The 10,917-nt window shown below is 35.6% G+C and overlaps 1 long non-coding RNA gene across 2 annotated transcripts; it reads left to right on the plus strand.

The window, feature by feature from the left end:
• The first annotated feature begins 7,170 nt into the window (after positions 1-7,170).
• Positions 7,171-9,333, plus strand: LOC135749524 (uncharacterized). Of its 2 annotated transcripts, XR_010532418.2 has the most exons (4): positions 7,171-8,387; positions 8,484-8,616; positions 8,699-8,800; positions 8,911-9,333. It is a non-coding gene; the product is annotated as an uncharacterized lncRNA (long non-coding RNA). The 2 variants fall into 2 exon arrangements; XR_010532417.2 differs by having other exon boundaries at positions 7,171-8,616.
• The last annotated feature ends 1,584 nt before the right edge of the window (positions 9,334-10,917 follow it).

Consider the following 10,917-nt stretch of genomic DNA (forward strand, 5'->3'; position numbering starts at 1 on the left):
TTTCATATTTTTTGTTTTGCAACATTGTACGTTTCCTGTCGAATTTGCCTGGATTCAACAGCTTTGGGCAGAGCAGGAAAACTCCTGGACAGGCAATAAAACTAAGAGTTATTCATGAACAAATAATCACTCATTCAGTACACTTTTAGAGTTTTTTCAACATTGCATCATTTCTGACTCAGGTTTTTCTTGCAAGTTAATTAACTATACCTAAAATAAATACAAGAGCAGGTATTTTAAAATTAAACATTAAGCAAGTGTTTTACTCATCAAAGGTGAACTGTCTCCATATAATTGAAAAGGATTCAGAGTTGTAACTTTCAGTAGCCCTACCTCAAAAGAAGGGGATTTCCTGGAAATCACATTGAAAATGTGATGTAATGTTTCTGGCTAAATGAGTGTTTGTGTGGTTTATAAAGAAAGAAACCCAGAGCTCATGACCTGGCCTGTTGGTTTAATGTATTTGCCGTCTGTGATAAACACAACCTGCTCTTTAAGTCTCAGACCATGTAATGATGTCTCCTGTGGCTGGCAAAGATGCTTAAATATCCTGTTTACAGTCTTATTAAGTTTTCATCCCACAATATCATGACAAAACCAGCATTGTGTAGAGTTCTCAATTGGCAACTTCCATGATGAAAGACTTCACTTGCACACTTGTAAACTGAGCTTTAATATCTGGGTGTGACTGGTCTAGGATGTAAGAGGAACATAAGAAGAGGGCACTCGATTGGAATTACAAAGGAACATTTTAATATGAGGCAATGCAAACTTATTTAAAACATTGAGTTTGATTCATGACAATCAATAAATTGAGGTTTTTGGCCTAGTAATGTTAATATTCGTCGTTTAGAAAGTAAAACAATAAGTCTTCAGATATGTATTGGTGCGTAAAAATATTTGATTTAATACCGGAACAATAAAATCACATTCAAAAGAAAGCTGATAGGCCTACTATATTATTAGCTTTGTCCAAAGGCATTAAGTAGTAAAATGTCAATTATTAAAAGTTAAGCAGGTTATATAACTTTTGAGAAGGATTTTATTCATTACAAATAAAAATGGGTTAGAAGGAAGTAAATGATAAAAAACTCCAAAATAAAAAAAAATTAATACTTTTATCACCAATATATGTGCAAATTAAAGACATAACAAATAAAATATTCTTTGTTATAGCTGGTTCACACGTGATCACAGTCTTTACATGATACATTGCTGTACACACAAAATATAAAAAAACCTCTTTACAATGTTTTTTTTTTATTATTGAGACTGTACAAACATTAATCGGATTAGGATTTATAAGTGGTCACCAACCCTGTTCCTGGAGATCTACTCTTCTGCATACTATAGGTCCAACCCTGCTTTAGCACACCTACCTCTAATTTTAATGAAGCCATGAAAAGCTTGATTATCAGGTTCGGGTGTGTTTGATTTAGGATAATAGATTGAATTGAATGATAATTTATTTCCAACTGAGAAAAAAGAAAAAAATGTAAACACACAAATAAAAAGCAAATAAAAAGCAAAATAACAAAATTTCACATAATACACAACTCGTTCGAAAAGGGATTGGAAGAAGCCCTAGGCTTCTCAAATCCTATCCCAAATAATTAACTATACAAACTCACAACATTAAACAATATAAATTAAATACAACTTTTAAAATCATCAAGAAAGAACAATTTTCTACTTTTATAATTATATCCTTATCAAAAATAAAAATAAAAATGTAAACCTTTTTTTAAATTGCGATATGAACACTTTTTTGTCAAATTATTTAAAACAATGCAACAATATCACTCCATGGATCGATTTTATAATCATACTTTTAAGCTTAGTCCAAGCATACTGGTGTCTCATATTTAAAGTAAATATATAAAATATAAAATAAATAATTTGAGCAGTCTTACCAGATCATTATACTTTGGAGTTTGTGATTTAAAATAATAAAGTGGTATGGTCATGGTATTCTGCATTATTTACTATCCTTATTGATCATTTTTGTATTGAAATTAATCTTTGTAAAGTTGATATGCAGGAGTTAGAAAAAAGCTTTCTCATTGAATAAATTACACCAGTACTTTGTGCTACTTTTGCTCTCATTTGTTTAGGTTTCCAGCAGATTTTGTGATCAAGAATTACACCCAGAAATCTATTTTCATATATTCCTTCTATTACAGAATTACTGATCATAATATTACTTGTCAATATCAATTTGATTATTTCCAAACAACATACATTTGTTTTTCGAGATAAAATGTTGATTTATTTAAATAAACCACTCTTTTACCTTGTTTATTTCAGCTGTTACCATCTCCAAAAGCTGCTGCAAATTTTCCCCAGAACAACATTTTTTGGTGTCATCAGCAAACATTAAGAATTTGAAGGAGGTTTGTAACCCTTCATTTATCATTTATATACAGTATAAATAATATTGGACCCAAGATCGACCCCTGAGGAACTCCACAAGTTATCTCTATACATTCTGATCTGTAAACCCCCATTTAAACAAACTGTAATCTATTACTTATACAACTATTCAATCAATAAAGAGCAACCCCTCTAATACCATACGTTTCCAACATATTAATCAATACACTGTGTCAAAACTCAAAACCTTTTTTAAATCTATAAAACTCCCACAAAATATTTCTTGTTATGTTCTTATTGTCTAATATCTTAAATTAACTCCATTAAAGCCATGTATATCGATCAATTTGACCTAAATCCATACTGATTATCAACTAACAAATCATACATTTCAATTGTCCAATCTTTTAGAGAACTGTGAGAGTATGGATAACAGCCTATTGTAAATAAATTTCTCTCTCCAGATTTGTATAATCTGTATTGACTATTGTAATTTTCATTTTACTTGGAAATACTCCTGATTTAAAAGACAAATTAAAAACAGTTAAAGGAGTAACAATTCCAATAATGATTTCCTTAATTAAAGCCATGTCAATGTCATTCCAATGTGTGGACTTTTGATTTTTCCAGTTATGTTTTATAACTTTATTTTAATGATTCATTTGTTAATTTATTTGTTTTTCCACTGTTATAACTCTCCTGTAACTTATTCCATTAACACCTTTTCTCTCACATAATTACAAGGACACTTCATAAAAACTGGTAAATTGGCAGTTATTTAGATCCGGGAACAGGGTGGGTGATTTACATCATATCAGTACAGAATGTTTAAGATTCTGCAGAAGGGAATGTTGACACTGCATTCTTCAAACAATACAAAAGTATATTCATACTTTCCTGTCACATAATTCAAACGTATTAAAAGCATTATGACAGATTTATGACATTTAGTAATTAAAATTCTGCCGGAAACCGCAAAGGGGTGCGTTTATTGAAGAACAACGTAACTCCCTGCTAAATCACCATAGTACGATGCATAGTTGGAGAAACTAACTAGCTTGTCATGACTGTTTCCTGAAAGCATAGTAACTTTGTCGCACATTCGTCATTTGAACCATGTTGGTTTAACAACATAGTTGATGATGTCACGTGGGAGGAGCAGTACTAACTAACCTGTGCAAATTGATTTAAAGTCAGATTACTGCTGTAAATAACATATATTACATAAGAAGACTGATTTTGTTATCGTGATTTAGTTATCTGTTGTTTATTTTCAAGATATTTAATTCATGCGCACGTTTCCTCTTACGTCACTCCTCCATTCCCAGAGCACATGCGCAGTTTTTAAAAATAATATGCTTTAATGCTGTTTAAAAACTAAAAGACGTAAAATTGACTTTTTTAAATATTTAAAATGACAGATATAGAATGCATTGCATGTTGCTTGCTTTTCTTGTTCAAAATCATTATCAATCTAAGTCTACATGTCATACTAACTAGGAACTATACTTCTAACCACAGGTGGAGAGCTGTAGTTCCAACCACACAAGTTTGCGAAGCAGTCTGCGAATGTTCGTTTGAACTATGGTTTCAGGAAACACCAAAACGTTGAACTATGTTAGTGACGACGGGACTTGTAATGTTAGTTGGCTAACAATGCTTTTGGTACATGCACCTCAGGTTAGGCTTTGGCCTTCTCACAATGAATTTTCCTGTATGAGTAATGATAATCCTATAATAACCATCAACTATGATGCACAAGAGCATAATGCTTAAAGCTATATGAAATGGGCAGATTCAAGTTTTAATGAATGAGTGTCACGGTTACTTTGTGTCATGTTTTGTGTCTGTTCTGATTATTATCACCTGGACACTTATTCATTGATTGCTTGTCTTGTTTCGCCTGTTGTCGTTTAGTATGTGTATTATTTACAGACTGTTTCAGCAGTAACAACATAAACAAGCGGCAGTCGCGGTCCGCAAGTAACTTCCGGTAAACTCCGCTAAGAAAAAATAACAACAAAGTTCTTTAAACGTAGTTTATTTATGTAACAAGCAAAAAACCACACATAGATTACCTAGGAAACCAAAACATTTGTTATTTTCGAGGAGGCATTTGTTCAAGAGATCAGTTTAGCAACTAGTCAGACCTCTGTCTCTGCTCCACTCACTGCCGGATTATTGTCGTTACTCTCATGTTCTTGTGTTCCATGTATTGAGTGTTCCTGTGTTACCTACCTACCTGTTGTTTTACTCCTCGTGTTTTGTTTCCTGTTTTATTAATAAATGTTACTATGTTTCGTGAACTCTGCGATTGCGTCCTGATTCCTGTAACCAGTCATGACAATGAGTCAATGAAAACATTTACCCAATATTTTCCATTATTGTTGCACTACTTAACAATAACAGATAGAAAAAAGTTGTAAACTATGTACACATGATGTGATAATTATAGCTACTGTATAGCATATTCAGTGGCGGAATTTTACGAAAACCTAGGGTATTGCAAAAATTCTTCGCACAAGAAGGCCATTCGCAACTAACGAATCTATGACACCACATTATATGTGTACATACTCCACCAACCTGTACAAAATCATACTACGATTGCACGGATGTACACTTACTGACAACAATACGGAAGCAATACAAATGAAAAACAAAAATAGAAATCATGGTTTTTTAAAATGCTTTTCAAATGTTGTAATTTTTAACTAAGTGCAACTCCAGCAACAGATAAAACAAGATAATATCAAAACATACTGTAACATCCCTTCACAAATCTTGTCATGACAACCGCCAATAAACACTTATGAGTAAATAAAGACTTTTAGAGCACACGTAGTTAACCAACTAAGACTAAAACACTAAATAAAACTCTTAGTAAAACAGGGCTAAATGCAAAAACAAGTCTTACCTTTTGTTGTCATGCAGTTTTTTCCACACGTGTCCATATTCAAAAATGCTCGCAAATAATTCATACAATTCACTTCGACTGCGTTACAATTTCCCAGTTGAAGAGAACATGTTTATTTATTCACAGAGAACAAATCATATTACTTCTTGAATAATGTATGCAATATGAATACCGCGAGTCTGGGGGAGAAGCGAGTCTGCGTGAATGTTAAAACAAAAAAAGGATTTTACTTGCGAAAATAAAGATTATAACAGCAGCGGTCATCATGAAACCTCCTGCCAGTGTTGCCAAGTCCGCTTATTATAAGCGACTTTGGGCTTGCTTTTTTGTAAAGTCGCTTACAAATATTAGTAGTCGCGGGTCGCGTTATTTTGGGCTTGTTTCTAAAGTGTAGTTGCTTATTTTGGGCTTGATCCCAGCTCCATAATAAGTTGTCAATCAGAAATATTTTCTATATGTTATTTAAACGTAGGAGTTTGTCTAGCCTGTTCTCTCCGTCTCTCCCCTTTCCCCATACACACAGGAGACAGCAGTTTTTTCCCACCCACACCTGTTTCTAATTGGCTCTGACCCAGATGGCAACGAGTACTAGCCAATCAGAGGCAGAGCAGGGCAATCTGTTTTTTTTTTCTGGCTAGGAAACGTAGCCAGTGAGTGATGTAAACTTTAAATTAATGTGCGCGAGTTGCGACTGATGTTGACTGACTGGACTGTAGGAGAGTTTTTGGAGGAACAAATGCCTGGGACAAAGTGGGAAAAAACGGGGAGAAAGAGAAAGGAGTAAAAGAATGGATTCAACCTGTCGTGTGGGACAACTCAAAGCACTGTGCAGAGTATCAGTTAAGTGTGAAATACGTGCACACCATGCGGACCTCGTACAACATGATAGCACATAGAAACATAACAAATACAGCCCCGTTCTCCTCAATGGTCTCGTACACACTGCAAACTTTCGGGAATGACAACCGCATGTAAATGCTGGAGCGAATCCCCTACATGTTCGTTTCATGTCTGTACGGAACAAGACTCACTCCCGAAAATGTGATGATTGACATAAATAACCATAGCAACGTTCTGCCGTCTCGCGTGCTTATCACTCACAGCTTTGACCAAAATAAACTAACAGTATTGTGTTTTTTGAGGCTTACGGACGGACGGACGGACGGGGGGGTTGCGTAGAAAGTCGCTTGTTTTGGGCTTGTTTTCACAGGCCTGGTTGCTTATTTGTCTCGCGAGATCTGGCAACACTGCCTCCTGCAGTGGACTTCAAGCTGTGCTGCAAGAACGAGAGGCTGATGACATCAAAGTACCGTGAGGGTGAGTCGAGAAATCATCGGAAGCGTTTGCTGTCTAAGGGGCTGGACACACCAAAACTTTTAAACGCAGCTGAAAACGCCTTGAGAACGCCGAGTGCCAGCTGTTTTTCAGCTGAGTGCCAGCTTTCATCAGCTGAGGACTTTGGTAGCTGTGATACTTCAGCTGCGAGCCGGTTGGTTGCTGTGGTAATGTGCCCTGCTCCACTGTGATTGGGCGGCCGTGTGAGAACTGACATTGACGAGCGGAGCTTTTCTCCCAAAGTTGAATCTCTTTCAAATCTAGACTCTCAGCGCCAAGCGTGTGAAAACCGCCGAGCGCCGATTTCAGCGCGGAAAAAACCCGCTAGCTGCTGGCTTATTTGAAAAACGTCGAGCTTCCATTAGAAACAATTGAAAACATGCGCCGGCCGCGGGTGTAAAAGTTTTGGTGTACACAACCCCTAACCGCTGTCGCGGCACGTTGATGTCATCCGCTTGTCGGTTCCTTTGTATGAAGTTGAACACACGTGTAAATGATCCCTGTAAGAGATGTACCAATGTTCAAATATGTTCTACTGAAAACATTAAAGAGCACCTATTATGGGATACACGTTTTTAAACATCCTTTTGTGTGTAAGTGTGCATTAGTACATGCTAACGATATTCAAAAAGTACATACCTCAAAGAAAACGATGACGCGAGTTATCGTCTCTAACGTTCGAGGACTACAAAAAACACTCGGATTGTAGGCAACAGTTTACTTCCTGGGATTAGTGACGTAGATAAGACCAACATTATCATAGTTCAGCCCTCTCTGCTTTGCTTGGGTACGCCCTCAAAGACGAGGGTGGGGTGGGGAGCGCCGAGTCAGAAGAGAGCTAAAATGGCGGAGGTTGGGAGTCCCTGCTTTTACTCTGTTTGCAAACTCTTGTTTCATTGTTTAAGCGATTAAATCTCTCGAGTAGATGCTGTCTCTTTAGATGCGAGGGCAAAATAGCACTTTATGGACTTCCACAGAGGACATCATGTTTAATACGGTTCCGGAAAAATCCAGTCAGAAGTTGTTCACGGAGTTTTCACAATAACTGCTTCTCATGAACCGAAGCTGGATTTGCGCGACGTCTCCTCTTGAAAGTTGGATTACTGTGCACTTCTGGATCACAGACTGTAAGTATTCATGTTTATTATTTGCCTTTTACTGTACATTACGTAACCGGTAACCGGAGATTAACATAATGTGCGTGTAGAGCTAAGCTTGCAAGCTAATTGTTTTGTGTTGTAATACTGTATTTCATAAACAACGTACCATATTTACACACGTGTATGTTGAATTATGCAGGCTTTCGTTTTTTTTATCGATGTTGGTTTAGACATGTTTACAAACTTGCTAAGTTGCTAAGATAAATACAAATACAAATGCCAGCTAAACTGTTACCAGTAAAATTTGTTCTCATGATCAAACTCAAGAAACTCTAAGTACAGATGATTTGTTTAAAGTTATATGTATTTTACTGTTGTATTTACTTGAAGCTTTCTTAGATTTTGAAACGAAGTAAACACATAATGTGTGTTGCTAATGTTGGGCCATGTAATATGTAATACATTAACGTTTTAATGAATAGTCTAACGATTTATAGTCGTTGTACTCTATTGTTATAATATTTCTTTTTGACTGAATACATGTTTGTTTTATTTGTCTATATCCTAGATTCGCAGCTGGACACATCCTTCTACACTGTATGCAAACATGCAACATCATTACTCACAGTACAAGGAGTCAGACTGGCATATGAGGAGCAAAGGTGTTTAACACATTATGTATTTACCTAGTGAAACCACTACCAGTCTTAAATGTATAACTGATGATGACAAAGTTTTTTTTCTCTGCATAATCATAGGAACCCAGGCAGTAGCATCGTTTCACAATGTTTCCATCACCATCATCAGTGGATGCCTTTGCCGTCCGTAGCCTGAGATTTCAGATTTGCAGCAAAAAAAATTGATTTTCTCATTTATTGGAATGCTATGCAGGTATTTAAGTATTTTAGTAACTGTGTTAAATAAAGTAGTATTTACTTTTACAATAAATTAATTGCTTGTTTATATTTTACAGGTATTTGTACCTTGCAGCCATCCATTACAATGTCACCAAGCCGTAACAAAAGCAGGAGAGGGAAAGTACAAGGCTATGTTCCCAAAACACAAATGACATACCGTAAGCAGTAATGTTTTATTTCAAATACATTCATAATTAAAAACTTAATGTATGAAGCAGGGAAATAAATTATCAAAACAAAAGATTTATTGACCGCAATATTTCTACAGTTATGTGGATGATGTGATCAGGCTTGTGTTTGATGAGGTATTTGAAGATAAGCTGAAGGAAACCCCGATTCCAATGGACCTGGCATCACAGTTTGAGAGACCTTCAAAGGAGGACGTGATTGCATGCCATCTTCAGTGCAGGGGTCGTCGAAAGCCAAAATTGTGACCGATCTGATCAGGAAGCTCCAAGCGTATCTGGAGAACAACACACGACAGGATGATAACCTTATAGTGTCGTCTTAGATAGCACCAGCTGACAAAGCTTTGATATGCCATTTATCTGAATAGATAGCTGTAAGAAATGAATTGAACAATTTTTGAAAGAAGAGCACAATATGGTTACTAAAGTATGTTTATTTGTATATTGTTTAACATTTAAATATATATTTGTAATAAATAAAAAAAACTTTTGACTGACTATTATATTTTCTTTAAAGTTGCATCTTTTGTTCTTTTGGGTACTTTGTTACTATAATGATACTTTAGTGTTATTGGTTTAAAAATGTAATAAAACTTACTCTAGTCCTGCACCTCAAAGGTTTATAGTCGGTACAATAAATGTTCTGTGTGTAGGGATTTAGACAATTTGTGCAAAACCTGGATGATGAATCACGCAGGTAAGAGGCCCTGGAACATGTTGCATTCTCCTTAAAACCTAATAAGTAAAAACATAGCACTTATAAGTAAGCAGTTTTTCATAATAAACTTTACCATAGTGAAATAATGTAGAACATTCATTTCAATTAATACTTTCTTTGTGCTACATTTGGTGTTTCCATATAGTTTGCACAGTAATATAGTATGTAACAGTCTTTTATAATAAAGTTTACAATAGTAAAATAATGTTAATAAGTGAAATAGTTTTATAATCATTTCAACAAATACTTTCTATGTGCTACATTTGGTGTTTCCATATAGTTTGCACAGTAATATAGTATGTAAGCGGTCTTTTATAATAAAGTTTACTATAGTAAAATAATGTTAATAAGTGAAATAGTTTTATAATCATTTCAAATAAAACCTTCTATGTGCTACATTTGGTGTTTCCATAGTTTGCAAAGTAATGTAGTACGTTATAATTACCTTTTGGATGTCTTTGCAACACATTTTCGTCTTCGTTTAGCATTCTGGCAGAGCTAAGGACACCTAAAAAAGTTAAATCCAATCGCGTTCATTGACGGAGATCGTTTACATCGTAACGGCCGTCTGAACTCTCTGGATCGAGCTTGAAGTGGTAAGGCAGTACAGACACCATCGTTTATAGAGAAATATAGCGCTTGTTTACATTGCCTGTGACTCTCAGTCAGAACCGGAAAATCCACGCGTAGTCAGGGGCGTAACCTTTCAAACACACGCCGAACCCAGTTGACCAATAACAGTTGAGTAGTCATCTGACCAATCCGAATACACTAGACATTTTGGGAGGCGGAGACAGGAACTAAACCGAGCGTTTTCCAGACATGCAGAAATCGGTGAGGTATGTAAGCAATTTATAAGACTCACAGTGCATTAGTTCAAGTTTTAATAACATGTATGTACTATGGGATATTACAATAACGTGCTAACGTGCTAATTTATTAGCATAATTGGTGCTCTTTAAAAATTATCTTTAATGAGCATCATTATAACCTGTTGATTTCTGGTGTTTTGTCTGAATGCTAGGATATGGCAACTGCCATACCCTGCCATACGCAAATGCCGCCCCTGAGCATAATGGTCAGAAAACATACACTGAGTGAGAACAGCACAAGTTAATTGAAGTAAACCTTTATTGCACACACAGGATAAACAGCTTTAGTCTATAGAACAGGTAAGTATCAGTTTTAAATCCCTCATGAATCATATAATATGACTTGGGAACTTTAAAGAAGTTGAGGTTACAGTAAAGATAGCTGATATGGATAACTGTGTTTTTGTTCAAGGCCAGATGAAGACTGAACTAAAGTTTGCATTATGTGGTGACAGATGAGGTCAGCAGATTGTAGACAGGTTAAAGATGGTCCAGCT

Source organism: Paramisgurnus dabryanus, chromosome 16, assembly GCF_030506205.2.
Source record: "Paramisgurnus dabryanus chromosome 16, PD_genome_1.1, whole genome shotgun sequence".
Taxonomy (NCBI): Eukaryota; Metazoa; Chordata; class Actinopteri; order Cypriniformes; family Cobitidae; genus Paramisgurnus; species Paramisgurnus dabryanus.